A 15,345-nucleotide genomic window follows, 5' to 3' on the forward strand; every position below is an offset into this window, starting at 1 on the left:
GGATCATGAATAGTGTGATTAATTAGTAAATAGAGGGTCTCACTCCTCTTATTTTATTTCATGGAGAGTATCTTTATGCATAGTTTAATCCAATGGCTAATATTGACCAGCTTGCTATAAGAATTTAAGCTTCTCATCTCATAATATCAATACACACACACACACACATATATATATACATGATAATTAGAAAATATAGCTATATGTTTACTCAAGTGTATTAACTGTGTGTTTGGTATATTATAACTGTAGTTACAATGCAACTTATAGGATGTTTAAAAATTACTACAGATAGTTGATCCCCATCAAATACCGATAATGAATATTACAATTTGACGGCTTCCAGAAGGTTATAATTTGAAAACTCTAATTCAAGCGATGAAAGTCACAATCTGACGACCTTCACAACAAGCGATGAAAGCTCTAATTCAACAGCCTTCACAATCAACATTGGGAGTTATAATCTGATAACTCTCATATTTTCAAGGAGCCAAGACGAAGGTTACAGGATGACGATCTTTTCAATGATCTAGCAAAAGAGACTACAAATTGACGGTCTCTTTAAATTAAAATACAGATATCTCTCAAACCGTAAGGAATTTGACAAAATGGACGGGAGCAAACCGCACCCTTTGGGTAAGTTTGGTCGGTTCCGTCTCATCAAGATAGTCAATTTTCATATATAATTCGTCCAATTCCGACTTACGGTTTGAAAGTTATGACCTGTTCTTCTTAGCAAGTTATGTTCTGAAGTCCGTCTACAAGACTGGACTTCACCTGAACATTGGACTTCACCTGAATCTTGCTAACCTCGCCTGAGGCTCACCTCTACGTTCCATAGTCAAAACGACACAACCACTGCGTAATCCAGCTGTAAACGTAGCTGAAACCCCGTTAAAAACACAGCTTCCAAGAGCCGCAAATGTAGCCTCCAAACGCTGCAAACACATCCTCCAAACGCTGCAAACACAGCTTCCAAGAGCCGCAAACATAGCTTCCAAGAGCTGCAAACGCAGCCTCCAAATGCTACAAATGCAGCTTCCAAGAGCTGAAAACGCAACTCAGATCCAGCCGTTGAGGCAGTTTACAAATGCTGCATTTGAACGCAGAATTCACACCCGGAGCACAAATCACTACGTTTGACTCATTCAAATGATTCCAAAAACTGTTTTCCACCCACGATCTGGGGAGTGGTTTAATGGGTTATTACACTCGATTAAGGGGACAGTTATACCCCATTAAGGAGCAAATCAAGGGGGCGATTACACCCATTAATCTCCTATAAATAGCTAAAATTTTAGCTTAACCGAGCCTGGTCCTTGGGAAGAGAATTTATAGAGAATTAAGATCGGCACAAGGTTTCTTGGCAGAAGAAGGATCTCAGCAATCTTCAAACACTCGGAGTTGTTCTTGGAGCTTTCATCAATCTTGGCTTACAAACCGATTTCGGTTAAATCAATAAAATCTTTCAAAGAGTTCTTTCAAAACTCGTTCTGAGTTCTCAAACTCGTTAAGAGTTTCAAACTTACCATGCAAGTTCTCCACGACATCAAATCCAAAAGGATTCAACTGTGTTCCATGAGGTGAAATGTTAGATCGTCAATAAGAAGAAAACTCAACATGAGTTTCGAGGGAAGCATCTCATTGACACCAAGAAGAATCCAGTTTTAAACAAAGAGAAAGGTCTCTGTCAATCTCTTCTCTCTTTTGTAAATTGGGATTCCAATTTAGAAGATTGTAATTTTTTTAAGCTTGTTAGAGAGCAATTATATTGAGAATGTTGTAATCATTCTTTATCTAAATCAGTTAGAGAGAATAACATATTTTTGTTCTCAATTGTTTTCTTCGAATTTTCCCACCAAATAAAAGATGACGACTCCGCTGGGGACTAACTTCACTGATGAAGAAGTGGTGGCACAATCCGATGTCAACCTCGCTGGAACAACGATTGAAACTCTTGTTGTGGAGTTTGATCAAGCCAAGTATGAGGAGTTACTCTCATCTGGACCTTGTATGGTGTAAATTTTGATCTCCCGAAAATAGGGAACTTCGTTTATATTGATAATAACAGCTTATTACAAACTAATAATCAAATGTTTATAACAGAAGCGGAGGGAATGCCCTCCTTGTTTAACATGGGTTCCTCGGTGGTGATAGGACGCCTCGCTCGGTGCTCTTGCCGAGTCTGCTTCCTTTGGACGATCCGATCAAAGTTGCTGCCGGAGCTTCAGTTCTCAAATGAGGGAGCCTTTGGCAAAGGTCCAGGTTCAACCTTTGGGAGATTAGCTAGCAGAATATGCAACAGCCAATCCCCCCTTCATGCTGGCTGAAGATGGGTTTTAATAGGCAAGGGATGACATGGGCCATCCCTTGATTCATGGGATTTGACCACTAATAGAGGTGAGGGAGACAGCTTGACTGCTCCTTAAATTATGGGATGTGACCACACGTCGTTCAGAGATATCCTGCTGTTCACCTGCAACAGGAGCGGTCATTCGAGGAGCCATGTTTTACATCACGTCACTTAGGAATGAGAAAGCCCATCCTCGTATGCATGACAGCGGCTGTCAGATACTCGAGTGGATATGGCCAACTCACTGAGCACCGGCGGCCCTCCCTTCTGCTTGGACAAGTGAGGTAAGCTGCATTTATGAGAGTGCAGGCTGTTTCGGCGCCTGTCCGCTCATTCGTACTGTGGACGGCCATCTGACGGGCCTGGAGTATTGTGCCCCCTCCCTTGATTTGTGGGATCTGACCACGGATGTAACTGTTCCCATACTCCAAGTGGGCAGTTGACAGTGAGCTGGCGAGTCTGCAGCTTGGGTCTGCAGGCGAGCTTAGGACTGCAGGCAGACTTGGGTCTGCAGGCGAGCTTGCAGGCGAACTGGGTCTGCAGGTGAGTTTGGGACTGCAGGCGGACTTGGGTCTGCAGGCGAGCTAGCAGGCGAACTGGGTTTGCAGGCGAGCTCAGGTGCGCAGGCAGACTTGGGTCTGCAGGCGGATTTGGGACTGCAGGCGAATTTCGAGTTGCAGGCGAGCAGACAGACTTGGGTCTGCAGGCGGATTTGGGACTGCAGGCGAATTTGAGTTGCAGGCGAGCTCCTGAGCATGGATTGAAGAATAGGCCGTAACTTTCAAACCGTAAGTCGGAATTGGACGAATTATATATGAAAATCGCCTATCTCGACGAGATGGAGCCATCCGAACCAGGCCGAAGGCTTCGGTTCGCTTCCTCCGTTTTGCCAAATTCCTTACGGTTTGGGAGATATCTGCGTTTTCCCCTTTTTCGCTATTTCGGGTGAGGTTTTAGCAGTTTTGTTCTGAACTTCTCTGATAAGGATTTAAAGGCAATTTTTATTGCCTACAAAACCCCCTCCAAAGTTTTCAGACCTGAATCAGGCCGCATGGGGTCTGGAACACTTTGGATATGAAGTCCCGTAAAGTGATCCCTGCTCTTCACTCGCAGCTGATGATCGCCTTCTAGGATTTTGAGCAAACCCTCAGCTATCAACGGACTTGATTTGTCTTTACCAACTGCCGTTTGAGTTGGACTAGCCATGCTCTTGCCCTTAGCATGGTAAGTTGTCGAGGAGTCTCTCTTAGGCTCAATGCTAAAATTTCTCCTCTATCCTTAGCCTTTCGAGGCGTTTGGATTTAAGGGAGCAGTTTAACCTCGTATACCAGTCGGAGGGTAGGAGCAGTTTAGACTCATGCACCAGTTGGAGTGTAAGGGGGCAGTTTAGACTCATGCACCAGTTGGAGTCTAGGGGGGAAGCTTATCTTAGGGCAAAGATGAAGACGAACCCTGATTTGTCTTCTCTTGGGGCAAAGACGAACCCTGAAATAGCAGCACATCGCATAGTAGGCCACTATCAAACAACAACGCCTTTTATGGGAAAGACGGTGCTGGGAGAATCAAATCGTTCAGGGACGTATGAGTGTGACGATTGATTGGACAACATCATTTGCGGGAATGATGGTGTCGGCTATCAGAGGTAATCGTTAACATGATAGGGATTGCCGCGATCGGAGCGACTTTGAGGACCTACCATCCTTTTGAAGAGGATTGGTAAGTTGATTTTGTCAGAGGTGACCGTTAACATGACAGTGGGGGTCCCGCCATCCTATTGAAGAGGATTGGCGGGGGATTGTGGCTTTGGTCCTAACTATCTGAAGGTTTGACCAAGTGGGAGTTTGATGCAGCCCACCTGAACTGCTAGTCTCGCCTGTTTTGAGCGGTTCGCCATAACCGGGAACCTGGCTCAAGAAGTGGGGCTCGCCTAAACTGTTAAACTTGCCTGATTTGAGCGGTTCGCCGAAACTGGGAACCTGGCTCAAAGAGATGGGCTCGCCTAAACTGTTAAGCTCGCCTGATTTGAGCGGTTCGCCGAAACTGGGAACCTGGCTCAAAGAGATGGGCTCGCCTAAACTGTTAAGCTCGCCTGATTTGAGCGGTTCGCCGAAACTGGGAACCTGGCTCAAAGAGATGGGGCTCGCCTAAGCTGTTAAGCTCGCCTGTTTTGAGCGGTTCGCCACGAATGGAAACCTGGCTCAAGAAGTGGGGCTCGACTAACTGTTAGGCTCGCCTGATTTGAGCGGTTCGCCGAAACTGGGAACCTGGCTCAAAGAGATGAGCTCGCCTCAACTGTTAAGCTCGCCTGATTTGAGCGGTTCGCCGAAACTGGGAACCTGGCTCAAAGAGATGAGCTCGCCTCAACTGTTAAGCTCGCCTGATTTGAGCGGTTCGCCGAAACTGGGAACCTGGCTCAAAGAGATGAGCTCGCCTCAACTGTTAAGCTCGCCTGATTTGAGCGGTTCGCCGAAACTGGGAACCTGGCTCAAAGAGATGAGCTCGCCTCAACTGTTAAGCTCGCCTGATTTGAGCGGTTCGCCGAAACTGGGAACCTGGCTCAAAGAGATGAGCTCGCCTCAACTGTTAAGCTCGCCTGATTTGAGCGGTTCGCCGAAACTGGGAACCTGGCTCAAAGAGATGAGCTCGCCTCAACTGTTAAGCTCGCCTGATTTGAGCGGTTCGCCGAAACTGGGAACCTGGCTCAAAGAGATGAGCTCGCCTCAACTGTTAAGCTCGCCTGATTTGAGCGGTTCGCCGAAACTGGGAACCTGGCTCAAAGAGATGAGCTCGCCTCAACTGTTAAGCTCGCCTGATTTGAGCGGTTCGCCGAAACTGGGAACCTGGCTCAAAGAGATGAGCTCGCCTCAACTGTTAAGCTCGCCTGATTTGAGCGGTTCGCCGAAACTGGGAACCTGGCTCAAAGAGATGAGCTCGCCTCAACTGTTAAGCTCGCCTGATTTGAGCGGTTCGCCGAAACTGGGAACCTGGCTCAAAGAGATGAGCTCGCCTCAACTGTTAAGCTCGCCTGATTTGAGCGGTTCGCCGAAACTGGGAACCTGGCTCAAAGAGATGAGCTCGCCTCAACTGTTAAGCTCGCCTGATTTGAGCGGTTCGCCGAAACTGGGAACCTGGCTCAAAGAGATGAGCTCGCCTCAACTGTTAAGCTCGCCTGATTTGAGCGGTTCGCCGAAACTGGGAACCTGGCTCAAAGAGATGAGCTCGCCTCAACTGTTAAGCTCGCCTGATTTGAGCGGTTCGCCGAAACTGGGAACCTGGCTCAAAGAGATGAGCTCGCCTCAACTGTTAAGCTCGCCTGATTTGAGCGGTTCGCCGAAACTGGGAACCTGGCTCAAACAGCATACCAGGGGGATTGGCCGTTGCATATTCTGCTGGCTAATCTCCCAAAGGTTGAACCTGGACCTTTGCCAAAGGCTCCCTCGTTTAAGAACCGAAGCTCCGGCTCCGGCAGCAACTTCGCTCGGATCGTCCAAGGGAAGCAGACTCGGCACGAGCACCGAGCGAGGCGTCCTATCGCCACCGCGGGTCCCCACACAAAACAAAGAGGGCCTTCCCTCTGCTTCTGTTGTAAACATTTGATTTGTTAGTTTGTAATAAGCTTTCTTATAAATACAAACGAAACTCCTTTCTTCGGAAGAATCAAATTTTCACCCTACAGAAGATGGCGACCACAGTGGGAGAATCCGTTCATTCAGATGAATTGGTGGTGGCGCAGTCTGACGAAGTTGCTGCAGGGACCACGGTTGAGTCCCTTGTGATCAAATTCGAGGAGTACTTACAATCGTCCTCTTCTGGCGGCAATACATCTCGCGATGACTGCAGAGTCATGCGGGTGGCCCAGCCCCAAGAGGCCGAGGCAACCAAGCCTGAAGGGTCTGCCCAAGCCGAGGCAGGGGGTTCTTTTCCCCCCAAACCAGTTGAGGCCGAGCCGAGATTCGAGAATGCGGGTCTAGGAGCTGCTGGGTGGGTCGATGAACGATCCTCGCAGACCCCTGTGCAAAAGGAATCAACCATTCGTGTCGACGCAGAATATGCAAGAGGAATCAACCATTTGTGTCGACGCAGAATACGCCTCCGTCGTCGACATGAACGCTCCTCGTTCAAAAAGATCCAAACAGCGGCGACGAAAAGCTCTCGCTCGTCTCGAGGCGCAATCCCTCATCCCCCACGACAGCCTGAATTATTATTCAGGCTTGAGGCGAATCAACCTCTTGAGCCAGGTTCCCATTTTTGGCGAACCGCTCAAATCAGGCGAGCCTAGCAGTTTAGGCGAGCCCATCTCTTTGAGCCAGGTTCCCGATTTTGGCAAACCGCTCAAATCGGGCAAGCCTAGCAGTTTAGGCGAGCCCAACCACTTGAGCCAGGTTTCTATTTTTGGCGAACCGCTCAAATCGGGCGAGCTTAGCAGTTTAGGCGAGCCCCACTCTGTGAGCAAGGTGCTCAATTTTGGCGAACCAAGGGCACCTGGTGAACTCTGCAGTTTAAGAGGGCTTCGTCAAACAAGCGAACTTCACCAAGCTCGCCTGACGGCCCAAGATCGCCAGAAAGGCGAAGCAACAGCTCGCCAGACAGGCGCAGGCACACTGTGCCAATCTCGCCTGACGGGCGAACCTCGCCAGCATGAACCTCGCCAACACGCTCACGCCCAAATGGGGGTGGCCACCTCGTTTGCCTGCACGGGTCTGACGTCCGTCTCTGACGACGACGACGATTGCTCAGCAGTGGCAATGTCGGAGACTTCAAGCTCAGTTCAGGGCAAGCACACAAATGTGCACATGACTGACATCCCTGAGGAGATGTCTAGGAGGCTCGACGAGCAACAAGCAACCATCGACTCCCTGAAGGAGATGTTGGAGCAGCTCCTGAGCGAGAAGAAGAGGAAGAGAGAGAGGACTTCGCGGGCTTCGCATAAATCCTTGAAGCACAAAGAGCGGGTGCCTACTCCTTCTCACTCCTCATCCGAGTCATCTAGAGGAGCGTCATCTTCGGGCCATAACCCAAGAGACAAGAGGTTTGACGATCTCCAAAGTCAACTCGACGCCTTGAAGCTCCAGAAGCATGCGAACAAGCTGGGGGTTGTCAGACCGTATCCAATTGAATGGGATGCGGTCTCCTACCCGGCAAAGTTCGAGCCGCTGGACCTCCTGCAGTTCAATGGAAAGGGTTCTCCTACCCAGCACATCTACTACTTCCAGGCGCAAACTGGACACATAGTGGGAAACGATCCCATTATGACTCGACTGTTCATTGGTACCCTCAAGGGGGTCGCTTTTGAATGGTTTCGCAGATTGGAGCCTGGGTCCATCACCTGCTGGAAGGACATGGAAAGGCTCTTCGTGGCCAGATTCTTCGATGATGACACAGAAGTATCTATGGCCACCCTGCTAACTGTGAAGCAGAGGAAGACAGAGTCTGTAAGCAGCTTTGTCAAGAGATTCAGAAACCGATCGTTGCATTCCCGCGATCGAGTTTCCGAGGCCACGCTCATCGAGATGTGCCGGAACAATCTCTCCATCAGCGTTCTGTCCAATATGGGCGCTGTTGAAGCTCGCTCATGGAAAGACTTACTCCGCCAAGGAGAACAAGTCGAGAGCATGCTCAAGCATATGGGTGACGAAGACCCGCATGAATTTCGAGGGGATGATGACCAAGATGCCTTGGTAGTGGAGACCGATCCCTCATATCCTCCAAATTTCCCCCGTTGATCCTCTTCAACAGGACGGCGGGCCCACATAGTCGCTCTAATCGCGACAATCTTGTCAAGTTAACACTACACCTCTGACAATCTCCCGTCGATCCTCTTCAATAGGACGACGGGCCTACAAAGCTATCACGTTAACAATCACCTCTGATAGTTCTTCGACACTCCAACTGGTGCATGAGTTTAAACTGCTCCCTTAACACTCCGACAAGTACACGAGTATAAACTGCTTCTTCTGACACTCCAACTGGTGCATGAGTTTAAACTGCTCCCTTAACACTCCGACAAGTACACGAGTATAAACTGCTTCTTCTGACACTCCAACTGGTGCATGAGTTTAAACTGCTCCCTTAACACTCCGACAAGTACACGAGTATAAACTGCTTCTTCTGATCCTCCAACTGGTATAAGAGGTTAAACTATTCCCCACACTTCCACTTCTTGAGCCAGGTTCCCAGTACGGGCGAACCGCTCAAATCAGGCGAGCCTAACAGTTAGGTGAGCCCCACTTCTTGAGCCTGGTTTTCATTTATGGCGAACCGCTCAAAACAGGCGAGACTAGCAGTTCAGGTGGGCTGCATCAAACTCCCACTTGGTCAAACCTTCAGATAGTTAGGACCAAAGCCACAATCCCCCGCCAATCCTCTTCAATAGGATGGCGGGACCCCCACTGTCACGTTAACAGTTACCTCTGACAAATCAACTTACCAGTCCTCTTCAATAGGATGGTAGGTCCATAGAGTTGCTCAAATCGCAATAAACTCCCACTGTCATGTTAACACTACACCTCTGACAAAATCAACTTACCAATCCTCTTCAAAAGGATGGTAGGTCCTCAAAGTCGCTCCGATCGCGGCAATTCCTATCACGTTAACGATTACCTCTGATAGCCGACACCGTCATTCCCGCAAATGACGTTGTCCGATCAGTCGTCATACTCATACGTCCCTGAACGATTTGATTCTCCCAGCACCGTCTTTCCCATAAAAGGCGTTGTTGTTTGATAGTGGCCTACTATGCGATGTGCTGCTATTTCAGGGTTCGTCTTTGCCCCAAGAGAAGACAAATCAGGGTTCGTCTTCATCTTTGCCCTAAGAGAAGACAAGTTTCCCCCTTACACTCCAACTGGTGCATGAGTTTAAACTGCCCCCTTATACTCCGACTGGTGCATGAGTCTAAACTGCCCCCTTATACTCCAACTGGTGCATGAGTCTAAACTGCTCCCTACACTCTTAATCCAAATGCCTCGAAAGGCTAAGGATAGAGGAGAAATTTTAGCATTGAGCCTAAAAGAAACTCCTCAACAACTTACCATGCTAAGGGCAAGAGCATGGCTAGTCCAACTCAAACGGCAGTTGGTAAAGACAAATCAAGTCCGTTGATAGCTGAGGGTTTGCTCAAAATCCTAGAAGGCGATCATCAGCTGCGAGTGAAGAGCAGGGATCACTTTACGGGACTTCATATCCAAAGTGTTCCAGACCCCATGCGGCCTGATTCAGGTCTGAAAACTTTGGAGGGGGTTTTGTAGGCAATAAAAATTGCCTTTAAATCCTTATCAGAGAAGTTCAGAACAAAACTGCTAAAACCTCGCCCGAAATAGCAGAAAAAGGGGAAAACGCAGATATCTCCCAAACCGTAAGGAATTTGGCAAAACGGAGGAAGCGAACCGAAGCCTTCGGCTCGGTTCGGATGGCTCCATCTCGTCGAGATAGGCGATTTTCATATATAATTCGTCCAATTCCGACTTACGGTTTGAAAGTTACGGCCTATTCTTCAATCCATGCTCAGGAGCTCGCCTGCAACTCAAATTCGCCTGCAGTCCCAAATCCGCCTGCAGACCCAAGTCTGCCTGCGCACCTGAGCTCGCCTGCAAACCCAGTTCGCCTGCTAGCTCGCCTGCAGACCCAAGTCCGCCTGCAGTCCCAAACTCACCTGCAGACCCAGTTCGCCTGCAAGCTCGCCTGCAGACCCAAGCTGCAGACTCGCCAGCTCACTGTCAACTGCCCACTTGGAGTATGGGAACAGTTACATCAGTGGTCAAATCCCACAAATCAAGGGAGAGGGCACAATACTCCAGGCCCGTCAGATGGCCGTCCACAGTACGAATGAGCGGACAGGCGCCGAAACAGCCTGCACCCTCATAAATGCGGCTCACCTCAGTTGTCCAGGTGAAGGGACGAGAGCCGCCAACGCTCGGTGGTTGGTCAGATCCACGCAAGCATCTGACAGCCGTTGTCACGCATACGAGGAGGGGCTTTCCCACTCCTATGTAGCGTGATGCAGAGCACAGCTCTTCGAATGACCATTGACGGTACGAATGAACAGCAGGACGTCTCCGAACAACGTGTGGTCACATCCCATAATTCAAGGAGCAGTCAAGCTATCTCCCTCACCTCTATTAGTGGTCAAATCCCATGAATCAAGGGATAGCCCATGCCATCCCTTGCCTGTTAAAACCCATCTTCAGCAGCATGAAGAAGGGGGATTGGCCGTTGCATATTCTGCTGGCTAATCTCCCAAAGGTTGAACCTGGACCTTTGCCAAAGGCTCCCTCATTTGAGAACCGAAGCTCCGGCTCCGGCATCAACTTCGATCGGATCGTCCAAGGGAAGCAGACTCGGCACGAGCACCGAGCGAGGCATCCTATCGCCACCTAAAGTCCCCACACAAAACAAAGAGGGCCTTCCCTCTGCTTCTGTTGTAAACATTTGATTTGTTAGTTTGTAATAAGCTTTCTTATAAATACAAACGAAACTCCTTTCTTCGGAAGAATCAAATTTTCACCCTACAGAAGATGGCGACCACAGTGGGAGAATCCGTTCATTCAGATGAATTGGTGGTGGCGCAGTCTGACGAAGTTGCTGCAGGGACTACTGTTGAGTCCCTTGTGATCAAATTCGAAGGGTACTTACAATCGTCCTCTTCTCGCAGCAATACATCTCGCGATGGTTGCAGAGTCGTGCGGGTGGCCCAGCCCCAAGAGGCTGAGGCAACCAAGCCTGAGGGATCTACCCAAGCCGAGGCAGGGGGTTCTTTTCCCCCCGAACCAGTTGAGGCCGAGCCGAGATTCGAGAATGCAGGTCTAGGGGCTGCTGAATGGGTCGATGAACGATCCTCGCAGACCCCTGTGCAAGAGGAATCAACCATTTGTGTCGACGCAGAATACGCCTCCGTCGTCGACATGAACGCTCCTCGTTCAAAAAGATCCAAACAGCGGCGACGAAAAGCTCTCGCTCGTCTCGAGGCGCAATCCCTCATCCCCCACGACAGCCTGAATTATTATTCAGGCTTGAGGCGAATCAACCTCTTGAGCCAGGTTCCCATTTTTGGCGAACCGCTCGAATCGGGCGAGCCTAGCAGTTTAGGCGAACCCATCTCTTTGAGCCAGGTTCCCAGCTTCGGCGAACCGCTCAAATCAGGCGAGCCTAACGGCTTAGGCAAGCCCAATCTCTTGAGCCAGGTTCCCAGTTTTGGCGAACCGCTCAAATCGGGCGAGCCTAGCAGTTTAGGCGAGTCCCACTCTGTGAGCAAGGTGTTCAATTTTGGCGAACCAAGGGCACCTGCTGCAGACCCAAGTCCGCCTGCAGTCCCAAACTCACCTGCAGACCCAGTTCGCCTGCAAGCTCGCCTGCAGACCCAAGTCTGCCTGCAGTCCTAAGCTCGCCTGCAGACCCAAGCTGCAGACTCGCCAGCTCACTGTCAACTGCCCACTTGGAGTATGGGAACAGTTACATCAGTGGTCAAATCCCACAAATCAAGGGAGAGGGCACAATACTCCAGGCCCGTCAGATGGCCGTCCACAGTACGAATGAGCGGACAGGCGCCGAAACAGCCTGCACCCTCATAAATGCGGCTCACCTCAGTTGTCCAGGTGAAGGGACGAGAGCCGCCAACGCTCGGTGGTTGGTCAGATCCACGCAAGCATCTGACAGCCGTTGTCACGCATACGAGGAGGGGCTTTCCCACTCCTATGTAGCGTGATGCAGAGCACAGCTCTTCGAATGACCATTGACGGTACGAATGAACAGCAGGACGTCTCCGAACAACGTGTGGTCACATCCCATAATTCAAGGAGCAGTCAAGCTATCTCCCTCACCTCTATTAGTGGTCAAATCCCATGAATCAAGGGATAGCCCATGCCATCCCTTGCCTGTTAAAACCCATCTTCAGCAGCATGAAGAGGGGGGATTGGCTGTTGCATATTCTGCTGGCTAATCTCCCAAAGGTTGAACCTGGACCTTTGCCAAAGGCTCCCTCGTTTGAGAACTGAGGCTCCGGCAGCAACTTCGATCGGATCGTCCAAGGGAAGCAGACTCGGCACGAGCACCGAGCGAGGCGTCCTATCGCCACCGAGGAACCCACGTTAAACAAGGAGGGCCTTCCCTCCGCTTCTGTTGTAAACATTTGATTTGTTAGTTTGTAATAAGCTTTCTTATAAATACAAACGAAACTCCTTTCTTCGGAAGAATCAAATTTTCACCCTACACCCGCCGTCCTATTGAAGAGGATCAACGGGGAAAATCGTAGGATATAAGGAAATGGTCTCCACTACCAAGGCATCTTGGTCATCATCTCCTCGAAATTCATGCGGGTCTTCATCACCCATATGCTTGAGCATGCTCTCGACTTGTTCTCCTAGGCGGAGTAAGTCTTTCTATGAGCGAGCTTCAATAGCGCCCATATTGGACAGAACGCTGATGGAGAGATTGTTCCGGCACATCTCGATGAGCGTGGCCTCGGAAACTCGATCGCGGGAATGCAGCAATCGGTTTCTGAATCTCTTGACAAAGTTGCTTACAGACTCTGTCCTCCTCTGCTGCACAGTTAGCAGGGTGGCCATAGATACTTCTGTGTCATCGTCGAAGAATCTGGCCACGAAGAGCCTTTCCATGTCCTTCCAGCAGGTGATGGACCCGGGCTTCAATCTGCGAAACCATTCAAAAGCGACCCCCTTGAGGGTACCAATGAACAGTCGAGTCATAATGGGATCGTTTCCCACTATGTGTCCAGTTTGCGCCTGGAAGTAGTAGATGTGCCGGGTAGGAGACCGCATCCCATTCAATTGGATACGGTCTGACAACCCCCAGCTTGTTCACATGCTTCTGGAGCTTCAAGGCATCGAGTTGACTTTGGAGATCGTCAAACCTCTTGTCTCTTGGGTTATGACCCGAAGAGGACGCTCCTCTAGATGACTCAGATGAGGAGTGAGAAGGAGTAGGCACCCGCTCTTTGTGCTTCAGGGATTCATGCGAAGCCCGTGAAGTCCTCTCTCTCTTCCTCTTCTTCTCGCTCAGGAGCCGCTCCAACATCTCCTTTAGGGAGTCGATGGTTTCTTGTTGCTCGTCGAGTCTCCTGGATATCTCATCAGGGATATCGGTCATGTGCACATTTGCGTGCTCGCCCTGAACTGAGCTTGAAGTCTGTGACATTGCCACTGCTGAGCAATCGTCGTCGTCGTTGTCAGAGACGGACGTCAGACCTGTGCAGGCAAACGAGGTGGCCACCCCCATTTGGGCGTGAGCGTGTTGACGAGGTTCAGGCTGGCGATGTTCGCCCGTCAGGCGAGATTGGTACAATGTACCTGCGCCTGTCTGGCGAGCTGTTGCTTCGCCTTTCTGGCGAACTTGGGCCGTCAGGCCAGCTTGGTGAAGTCCGCTTGTTTGACGAAGCCCTCTTGAATTACAGAGTTCGCCAGGTGCCCTTGGTTCGCCAAAATTGAGCACCTTGCTCACAGAGTGGGGCTCGCCTAAACTTCTAGGCTCACCCGATTTGAGCGGTTCGCCAAAACTGGGAACCTGGCTCAAGAGGTGAGGCTCGCCTAAACCGTTTGGCTTACCTGATTTGAGCGGTTCGCCGAAACTGGGAACCTGTCTCAAAGAGATGGGCTCGCCTAAACTGCTAGGCTCGCCCGATTTGAGCGGTTCGCCAAAAATGGGAACCTGGCTCAAGAGGTTGATTCCTCTCAAGCCTGAATAATAATTCAGGCTGTCGTGGGGGATGAGGGATTGTGCCTCGAGACGAGCGAGAGCTTTTCGTCGCCGCTGTTTGGATCTTTTTGAACGAGGAGCGTTCATGTCGACGGCGGAGGCGTAGTCTGCGTCGACACGAATGGTTGATTCCTCTTGCACAGGGGACCTGCATTCTCGAGTCTCGGCTCGGCCTCAACTGGTTTGGGGGGAAAAGAACCCCCTGCCTCGGCTTGGGTATATCCCTCAGGCTTGGCTGCCTCGGCCCCTTGGGGCTGGGCTACCCGCACGACTCTACAGTCATCACGAGATGTATTGCCGCCAGAAGAGGACGATCGTAAGTACCCCTCGAATTTGATCACAAGGGACTCAACCGTAGTCCCTGCAGCAACTTCGTCAAACTTAGGGTGAAAACTTTGATCTCCCGAAAACAGGGAACTTCGTTTGTATTGATAATAACAGCTTATTACAAACTAATAATTAAATGTTTACAACAGAAGCGGAGGGAATGCCCTCCTTGTTTAACATGGGTTCCTCGGTGGTGATAGGACGCCTCGCTCGGTGCTCTTGCCGAGTCTGCTTCCCTTGGACGATCCGATCAAAGTTGCTGCCGGAGCTTCAGTTCTCAAATGAGGGAGCCTTTGGCAAAGGTCCAGGTTCAACCTTTGGGAGATTAGCTAGCAGAATATGCAAAGGGATGACATGGGCCATCCCTTGATTCATGGGATTTGACCACTAATAGAGGTGAGGGAGATAGCTTGACTGCTCCTTGAATTATGGGATGTGACCACACGTCGTTCAGAGATATCCTGCTGTTCACCTGCAACAGGAGCGGTCATTCGAGGAGCCATGTTTTACATCACGTCACTTAGGAATGGGAAAGCCCATCCTCGTATGCATGACAGCGGTTGTCAGATACTCGAGTGGATATGGCCAACTCACTGAGCGCCGGCGGCCCTCCCTTCTGCTTGGACAAGTGAGATAAGCTGAATTTATGAGGGTGCAGGCTGTTTCGGCGCCTGTCCGCTCATTCGTACTGTGGACGGCCATCTGACGGGCCTGGAGTATTGTGCCCCCCTACCCTCACATCATGGAAAATAAGGAAGGTTTGTCCTCGCGAGCTTGGGACTGCAGGCAGACTTGGGTCTGCGGGTGAGCTTGATCGTGTAGGCGAACTTCGAGCTGTAGGCGAGCTTCAACTGCAGGCGAGCTGGGACCGCAGGCGAACAGGCAGACTTGGGTCTGCAGGTGAGCTTGCAGGCGAGCTGAGTCTACAGGAGAGCTTGGGACTGCAGGCATACTTGGGT

This window comes from Asparagus officinalis, chromosome 7 (assembly GCF_001876935.1).
Source record: "Asparagus officinalis chromosome 7, Aspof.V1, whole genome shotgun sequence".
Lineage (NCBI taxonomy): Eukaryota > Viridiplantae > Streptophyta > Magnoliopsida > Asparagales > Asparagaceae > Asparagus > Asparagus officinalis.